This window comes from Ischnura elegans, chromosome 2, assembly GCF_921293095.1.
Source record: "Ischnura elegans chromosome 2, ioIscEleg1.1, whole genome shotgun sequence".
Classification (NCBI taxonomy): Eukaryota; Metazoa; Arthropoda; class Insecta; order Odonata; family Coenagrionidae; genus Ischnura; species Ischnura elegans.
This window is the reverse complement of record NC_060247.1, coordinates 145104206-145113918: the sequence shown is the minus strand read 5'-3', so window position 1 is coordinate 145113918 and position 9713 is coordinate 145104206.

The following is a 9713-nucleotide window of genomic DNA, read 5'->3' as shown; positions in this document are numbered from 1 at the left end:
TTACAAAAACTCACCTTAAGTGAAGTGGCTACGCTGTGATATGCTCCTATTACAACATGTGAAGTTGAGCGATCGTTTTCGACGTATAAACTTATTTTCACCGAACGTCGCACAACATTTACCATGGAAAACATAGAAAAATACCTTATCTGTCACTACTTAAATAATGTTTTGGCAATACAACTCAAAGTGAATGAAAATACGTTTTTTTCCTTTATTTTATATCATGCAATTATTAAATAAATTCTGTTATACATAGCCTGTAATTTGACTTTTAATTTCCCTATTTTAAAATAAAGATAGATATTGATCAGCTAAAATAATTACAGGGGTCAACTATATTCTTAAACAGTTGCTGATCATCAAAGAAAGCGTAATTCAGAATTTAAAAAAATATTTTGTAAATTATGGTGATCTCCTGTCTTAAAAGTCCATAAAATAACACGCAAACCCACGAATCCGCCTCTCTACCCTCTTTTCTCCATCAATTAAGTTAAATTCAGTCACTTTCTCTTGGAAAAAACTCAGACTTTTAAAGAGACTTTTTTCTAAAATATTGACGACTTTTTAGGCGACTTTTTTCGAAAAATTGGAGACTTTTTTTCCGCACTCTATTTATTACGTAACACCATCACGTGGAACTCCCTTCGTCTAGCTCTTACCCTTCGACCCATCTGGCATGGGTAGCCCTACCGGAAATAATTCAGAATTATAATTTAGAAATATTTAGAATCATTTAGAAATAAAAACTAAACTGGCATATTATTTTATGGACCCTTTTACTCAAGAAGGAAGATGACTCAACACACTTTCTGATGAGACTGAGGTACCTATTAAGTAAATTATTATAATGTATATATCAATTTGGTCTTACAATACCTTCAAATGATCTTCAAAACTGAATATCATCGATAGGTAAGAGTCAGGAGCAGCCTTGAACCATTTATTCCGTATGCCTTGTGCATAAGGCACGGGAATGAATATCTTCTCCTGGCTTTTGTTTCGACGTCGAGATGAAATTTGGAACAAAAATCATTTATTGTTCTATTTTGAAATCATGTTTTCCGTACTAGCCGACATTTTTAGGAAGCAAACTCCACAGATTCCCGGAAACTCTCGCCGCGCTAGAGGCGACGGAATACAGCGATACTCCACTGGTGACTACTGTCTTGTGACGTCACATCTCAATCAAGATGGAAGCACTTTGTTTCAGCGCAACATGAAATTTTCCGACTTTCAAAACGTTTTAAAGTGCATACCCCAGATGCAGGAAATAAAAGTGCCTATACTAATGTTTCTTTTTTAGGCTAAACTTTCAAATTCAGCAATAAAAAAAATTAGTGCACTTCCCTATTGACAGTAAGGCCTATTCCCATTCTTTCTATTTATAAAAAAACTTTTCTCCTCCGCTCACCCAGCATCTCTCAATCGTGGTACCCTTCCCACCCCGTATTGGACCCAACCAAACCCTGTCTCCTCATCTCCAAGGTAGGTTTACAGACAAACGCACCATTCCCACAATTCCTGATACTCCTCACAGAATTTGAACGGTAGCTTTTCACGCGATCACATCCTTCCACTCTGCGAATTCCAAGCCTCCTTCCATCCCATCCAAATATTTCATTCTCTTTATCTCCTACATGGCCAGAGACCTTCCTTCTGAAGTTAGAACTAATGCTTTCCCGGCGAATATGGTCAAAAAAGGGCTTCCATTCGGGTTATCTCTTTCACCATGCCGCCACGACGCGACGCTTCGGAACCCGAGTCGCGTTCCATCAGACGAGGTAAGCCCTGATGATGGATCGCGACTCGGGTTCCGAAACGTCGCCGACGAAACCGACGCGTCGGTCGAATGGAGACTGATAACCCGGCTAGAGGCCCGAATAGCCTTTTTTTTACCTCCTACTGTTAGTTATTCCGGCATACCCTCCATCCAACCTCCACGCCCTCGACAGTTTGGTATTGTATTTGGAGGAGACGACCGACAGCTTAGGTCATTTGGGCCATGAGGGATGGGTAGGTAAGGAAGGGTGGAGAGAAACCCGGCGTCGGCATCAGCCTACTCTTAAAGAAAGGCACCAAGGGGACCACGGCTTTACGACCCATCCGACGGACGGAGTGTTGCGCTTTACCCTCTTCATCTTTTTTCCAAATGTTTCCTTTCCTTTCCCATCACTTCCAGTACCTTTGTAATTGCCACCTTCCCGCTCACGTTTTGTCTCCAAAACTCAACCTAACACCTCCATCTTCCCCAATCGAAAGCGAAACATTTCCAATTAAACGGTAGGACTCGTGAAAATGTTCATTTCGCGAAAATAAAAGTACATGTAAACGTAGCAGGAGTGATTCTCCGGAAATCCTTTACCGTGGGAGCGTTTGGAATAATTTCAAAATAGCTTTTTCACAACGGTCTGCATTAAGATATTGCAATTATTTATATTCATCAGCCCGCGAACAGCACTAATTGGCCTTCATGTCGGAGGGCTAGAATGAATAACGGCGGACGGCCGAAAATTTCCACGTCCTGGTAATAGGGAACCTACCACGGTGGGACACGAGCCAGAACTTATCGTCATTTTGACAGACGAGGACAGTACCCTGCCGCCTATGTAGAAAAAACAACGTTTCAATTATTTTAAAAGCTCCAGCGTCAGAATTTTCACGCCAGTGGTTGGTTTTAAACTGCAAGTTTCCGTTTATTTTTTTAATCTCTTATTCGGCAATCTTGTAATTTATGTTTTGTAGCTATACTTTAAACTTCTCTTTTATACCCTTTGTTAACATGTAACATTTTCACTATAAATTGACATAAATGCTGTATGTGATCAACTTACATAAATAAATACCTTTCTAAAGGACAAATGAAATAATATTGACATAAAATGGCGGAGAAGAGTCTCTTCAAGCTTGAATAATTTCTTCATAGAATGAACAACGCAAAAACATCCAGGGGGAGAGGACGCCGCTGTCATATCAATAAAATATAATTCTCCCACATCAAGCTTAAATCCATTAGCGCTTATCGATCGAATGACAGAGCGCTTGCTCGGTTTAACTCGCCCAACTAGGGCTTCCTTTTTCATTCCGTAAATAGCCGCAAGGTGAAAAGGTGGCACTTAATTAAATTTACTTAGAGGCTTATGGCCAGATAGAATTCATACTTGTTATTGTTGGTCTTGTTATTCTACTAGGTATTGTTGGAATGTTTCCATTTTTATTCCAGTTGGCCTGGAATCGCAAAATCTCTATCCTACTAGTAATGAACAATAAGAGACTAAATTAAATGAAACCTCGGGAGTTGTAAAGTAGGGTATCGACAGGGATAGAGAAGAAAATGTCGTTAGTACGTACAGACATGTAAAGCTCTGGCGAACGTTACATATGGTTGATATCCAGTGTGTTCAAGGCAAGTTCCATACAGCACAAATATAATCAATACTTACTAATCGTATAAGGCCAGAAAAACTATATCCTTTACAGAAATGCCAACACTGGAGCTCGACTATTGAAACGCCAGCGATGAAAACTGCACCAATACAAATGTTATAGCCAAAAGGCCCTCAGTAAATTCCCAGATAAACTATTTCATACATACGCAGTTATTTCCATATTAACCGAGGGAACAGATTTGTTATTGAGTTGCAATCTACATCTACATCTACATAATACCCCACAAGCCGCCTAAAAGGCGTGTGGCAGGGGGTGTTCGGACACCAGCCGTTTACAGCAAAAAAATGAAGTGCTCAGACGAAGTTAGGACTAGCGTTTATTAAAGTCATTTTTGGCTCGGGGGAAAACGAATTCCCAAATCTATCCGTTCGGCAAAACATCTCTCTTAATTTATCGCTTCTACCGGACCTGGAAATATAGTGTGGCTCCAATATCATGTTCTCTCTGTCGCTCTTAAAGATATCCATTCTCAATTGTTCAAACCTAATGTTGATTAGCGCCTTCGAGTGTAGCTCTTCATGGATTATATGCAAACATTTTAGCCAGCGTTTGGGTGTATCTTTATACCTTCTTCAGGGATGTTTTGCTCTGAATTTGATTTGTAATAACAAATATATATTTAAATATTATATATAATGTAATAATGTATTATATTAAAATATTAGGCACGTAGAAAAATAAAAAGGTGGAGCTTATTGAGGATACTTTTTTCTAATTTTCAATGGGACGAAGCCCATCTTTCTCGAGAGATGAGAGGTTATTCCTGTTCCTCATCCAAAATTAGAACAAACCATCCCCAGTAAGCTCCATCTTTCAAATTTTTGTTTATTAATTCTATATCACTAAATGTTTTTGTGTGCCCACCCTAGGGCAAGAAGAAGTTTTTATTATTTGATATGTTATATTATACATATAATATTAATAACAAATAATACTCTTGTAAAAAAGCCCTGTATAGGTTTAAAAATACACCAAAACGCCACGTACAAAGTCATCTCGGCTACCAAATTAGTCTGTATTATGAAATGGTAATAAACACTCTTCTACAGCAACTCCATTAGAATTACATTCAGCGTAGCAATCGCTACATTGGCAAAAAAAATTCCATTAATCCTCAATGATCTCTACCCCAAGATTCTCATCAAGATTTAAAATTGAGGTAAAGAGAAAGAAAAAAACTTTTAACTGCATATTTCCACATAGTCCACTGTACATTTAACTGCACATAGTTATAATTCTTACGACGCGCTTACGGCGCGAATTCACAGAGCCATAATATGGTCAAAGTCATCGCAGTACATGAGAACGTCAATTTTATACATTTGAGTAAGAGGCGGGGGAGGATTTGACATCTTCTAGGTAGGGGGTGTGTTTAATTTTCGTATCTCAATGGGTTTCTGTTTTCTCACTGTCTCCCCAGTGCACTTCCGTTTCCCATCCCTTCCTAATTCAAATGTATTTTATAGTTTCTATCATAACTATTAGACTTTCTCAAAATATTTTGAGCATCAGGAAAAAAGTATTCTACTTTAAATTTCCGCGAAAGATATAATTTATATTTTTCCCTTCGATCGGTTACACTTCATGAGCTAGCACTCAATGCTACGATATAGCCATCATGAAACAATTTCACGAAGTCTCACCAAGACGTTCTTCTTTAGAGAGATTAGTTTCTTCTTGGTATGCTTATCTACAGAAGTGAGGCATGGACAATGACAGCAGCGGAGAAAGCAAGGATAGAGGCTTTCGAAATGTGGTGCTGCAAAAGATTGAAGATGATGATAAAATAGGTCGACCGAGTAAGTAATGAGAAAATCCAAAAGAGAGTATGAGAGAAGCCACATGTAAACCTTAGTAAGAAGACGGAAAAACATCTTGAGACATGATGGCCGGACGAAGACAACCGTTGAGGAGCAAGTAGATTACAATAACGGAAAAGAAATACCTAGAGTGAAATATATGGACAAGGTATAAAATTATTACAGAGGCTTCTGCGGTGAGTTGATTGGTGATTGTTTTTCGGGTTCACTCCGCGCTGACTCACACCTTGCGGACGACAGTTTCGGGCGCGTTCCAGCTCCCGCCTTTGAAAGACGGGACTGCCCGAAACTGTCGTCCGCAAAATATGTGTCAACGCGGAATGAACCCGAAAAACAATCACCATATGGACCAGGTAAAGAAGGAAATGAAAGAGAAGAACTACGTAGGTGTGAAAAGATTAGCTGATGGGAAAATTGAGTGGAGAGCTGCGTCAAACCAATCTCAGGATTGTTGACCAGTGTTGATGATGAATTTCTTCTCTTTCCCATCAATATCCAGGTCAGCAAAGTTCCCTAAGAACGTAATCACTGGGCATTTAAAAGTTGTCCTCCCGTTGAGGGCGATTAAGGACCCTTGCTCCTCCAGCATGCGAGGATCACATCTCACCCTCCTCTTTACTTTACGCAAGGATCCTCAAAAAAAATTCTCCACTCCTCTCCCCCTTTCTTCCCCTTGCGTCCGGGAAACTGCGAGCATGCGAGGGGATTCTCTGTCAGCCTCGGAGAGGAGTGACTCATCGACCTGCTTGCTCCTTCCTCCTTCGCCTCCCCCAATACGGGACTCATATTTTGAGTTTTTATTTTCAATCCACCCCGTCTTCTCTTACACGCGAAAAAAGGGATTCAAGACAGGTCTCACCGTTACCTTACCTCTGCTGACTTTTCATCTGCCTACCACTCCATCTGGGAAGAAGGATTTGGTGCTTTCCCGGCGAATGCTGTTGATTAAGTCTTCACGGGAAATCAGCCGGGTAAGGATGGACTTTGCTGCCAACGTTTCAATGGCCTTCTCTGCCATCGTCTTCAGGGCGAATGATGGACCAGGTTATTTCCGGGCTTATACAGGGTTTCCCATCTATCTTGACCACCCGAAATAACTCCCCGTCCAGATGCAAATCCAAAAATGCGCCAAGCAAACGTTCTCAAGCCGTCAGGGGGACACCAATCAGCAATGCAATAAACAAAGCTGTCATCTCACCACAACAGTACCTATCGACTCCCTTGAAATGAGGAGGGGCAAATAATTCATGCATCATTCTAGCCTGAGTAGACTCGTAACGAATAAAATGTAAGTCGTGCGTCACAAGTAATGTTTTGACAACTTATTGCAAAGAAATCACATGCATATTTAAAAACAAGCAGGGAAACAAATATCTTATTGAATTCAAGGAATTAAAACGATTCAAACGAAAAAATTACACCTTAAATACGAATTGATCTTTTCTCATCGCCATTCCGCGAATAATACATTCAGATACAAGAAGCAGGATGCGGTAAGCAACGCCAGCGGCGAGGGCGAAAGGATATCCCCGCGGACCCGCACCGGTGACGTCCGCTGGGATTACAAACGGATGCTTAAAATATACATAGTTCTTTCTAAAGCTTCCACATTCTTCTATCGACAGCCTACTTGGAAACCGCACTTACCGATCAGATAAAAGCAAAGTCTACATTGACCTGCTACTAAATAACTCTATACTCACCTGCCACACTTTCCTTCATACACATACTACTTAACTTCCGTATCCAACAATCAAATAAATGAGTAATCTATAACGGCATGTTTCATTATGAAAAAGCCAAATAAATACCCGCCATTTTGATAAGCCTTGCCATTTGGCGTATGATGATTGCCATTAACACGGAAAATGGACAAACTATTATGGAAAAACTAAACGAAACGATCGAAATTAATTTAATTCGTTCAATCCAGAAAAAGGTAATAATAGGAATCGTATTCCATGCTTGCATCACTGATTTATTTGCCTTAAACCAGGGTTTATATTGTAATGGTACTTACTCAGCGCTTTAAATTTTCCTTGCGAACAAATCTTGAAAGCAATATTTTGTTTCAAATAACTTTTCTCAGTACTATACTTTTTGTCGGCCACGGTGGCGGCGGGGTTAAGTACTTGCCTGCCAGATCGAATGTCGCGGGTTCGAGTTCCGCCTTGGTAGATTGCCCCTACCCATGGAATGAACCCAGTGTGTGTAAATCGTCGTTTCATTTTATTTCCTCCGATGGAAAAGGCCTTAAATGAGCTGTTTTCGGGGCGATGAAAATAAATAAATATACCAATATCTCTTTTCCACTCTGAACATAAAATTTAAGAACATTCGACATTCCTCTGCTGATGACAAGAAAAATGAAAAAAACCTATTTCGTCATTCAATTGCCAAATTGGTCAATAATGATGCCATTAATGTTGGTTTACAGAGCACCAATATCTTTATTCAAATATTTTTTTAACGTTTAAAGTTAATCTTACTAACTCTTTGAGTTAACAAAACGAATACGGAAGTAACAAAACGCAAGGTACAATCACAATAGTTCACTAATTGTAAGTCAATTTTTTGGGCATTTCAGCTATAAAATATCAAGGAAAAAAACCACAACATAAGTGATCCAAGGACACTTTTCTTTGATCATGCATATTCGGCAACTGAGCATCCAGTGACTCGTACAACAAATTAAAGGTTCAATACAGTGGCGTAACTATGGGGGGCAATGAGGACATAGATCCCCCACCCCCCAAAAGCCTCAGTGAAATAAAAAAAAATAATTGAATACATTTTCCAGTTATGACACGTAATAAATGCATCTGCTTAAAGGAAATCTTTAGCGCCAAAATTATGTAAAATTTCATTTACAGGCATGTCATTTCTCAAAAATTTGCCGTTACCCCATCCTCACCCCACCTCCCGTCGCTAATACTGGCCATCCAATCCCCCCCCCCCTTCAAGGATTCCTTGTTACGCCACTGGTACAAAATTTGCATAAATTAAAAAAATTATCCATAATTAAGATGCTTACTTGGATAAATCATCATTCAACAAAGAAAACAGCTGATAATGGGTTAAACACTCTGAAAAACTGAAAAATTAATCGCCAAGTCCCTTATAAAACATCGTTATTTTAATACTGCTTAAATACAGAATTATGCACTAAATTAATATACACTACAGTACGAGATTGCTACATAACACGATAATGGCAATTCCAAGAGTATATCTCCTCGGAAGGATGGGAAGACAGGAAAGGGTGTTCCGCAAAACCCTCCACGCTACCTTCGCCGAGAGAACACCTTAAATAATAATCTCCCATTTGTCATCTCCGCAATTTTATTGACCGACTCTCGCCACCCAGCTAAATATGCAGATGGCCTTGTCTGTCTCCGCACGCATCTCAACTCACTCTCTCTCTCTCTTTCTCTCCCTCTCCTCATTGCGCATGCGCAATAGGTCTGGTTCAAAAACCGGCGAGCCAAGTGGCGCAAGCAGAAGAGGGAGGAGAAGAGGGAGCGTGCGACCACGCCCCCCGGGGGCGGCGTCGCACGGTGGTCCGGATCGCGAAAAGTTAGATAAAAATCAGATTTTCGTTGGATGTCTTTAAAAATTGCTCCCTACAGGTTTTTTGGGAAGCTATTTTCATTTCTGCTGTTATTTTTACGAAAAAAACTATTATTTTATGCGATATCGTGGAACTTAAACTTATCAACTGGCTAATTGTAGATAGATAAACGGTTATCATGATAAATTTATGTAAAAAAATGATAATTAGTTTCATAGAATGAGTTAATGATCTATCAAATTAGTCAATAAACAAAGAAACGGCTAATAGTAGGATTTTTGGGTGCATTGACTTACGTTAAAGAGGTGCGATTTCCAGGTTTCGTGAGATTCTTCTCTATTGACTAAAAAGTAATTATTAAATAAGTGTCAAAATAGTATTTAAGTGACTCTTTTATTCTCATAAAATCATGGTTAATTCCTCATAAATTTACAATAATGTATTTTAGTTGTTGAGCATCAGATTCTTCTGAATCCCACCCATCCTCCTCTTCGCATTCACTCGAAGAATTTTGCGACTCTTGCAAGACCAAGAGATCACGTACCTCCTGCGGAAGATCTTTAAGACCCCGGCATTTGTTTAGTTCAGTTCCTAATGTGCTAATAAAAGGATCCGATGTGAGGATCAGTCTCCGGAAAATATCCTCATTAGTGTGAAGTCGAGATATTTTTCTCATGTTATGCTCTTGATATATTCTAATGTCTTTACTACGAGATTCCTGGGCTTTCTCCGACAGATCTTCAATAGGAAGAAGAGCCGACTTAATGGCATCTGCACCATGTATTAACACTCTGTGCACTGTGGGTGGCATGTAAAACCAACCATAATGTCTCACAATATTCTCCGCTGTATCCATACAGAACTTATTAAAT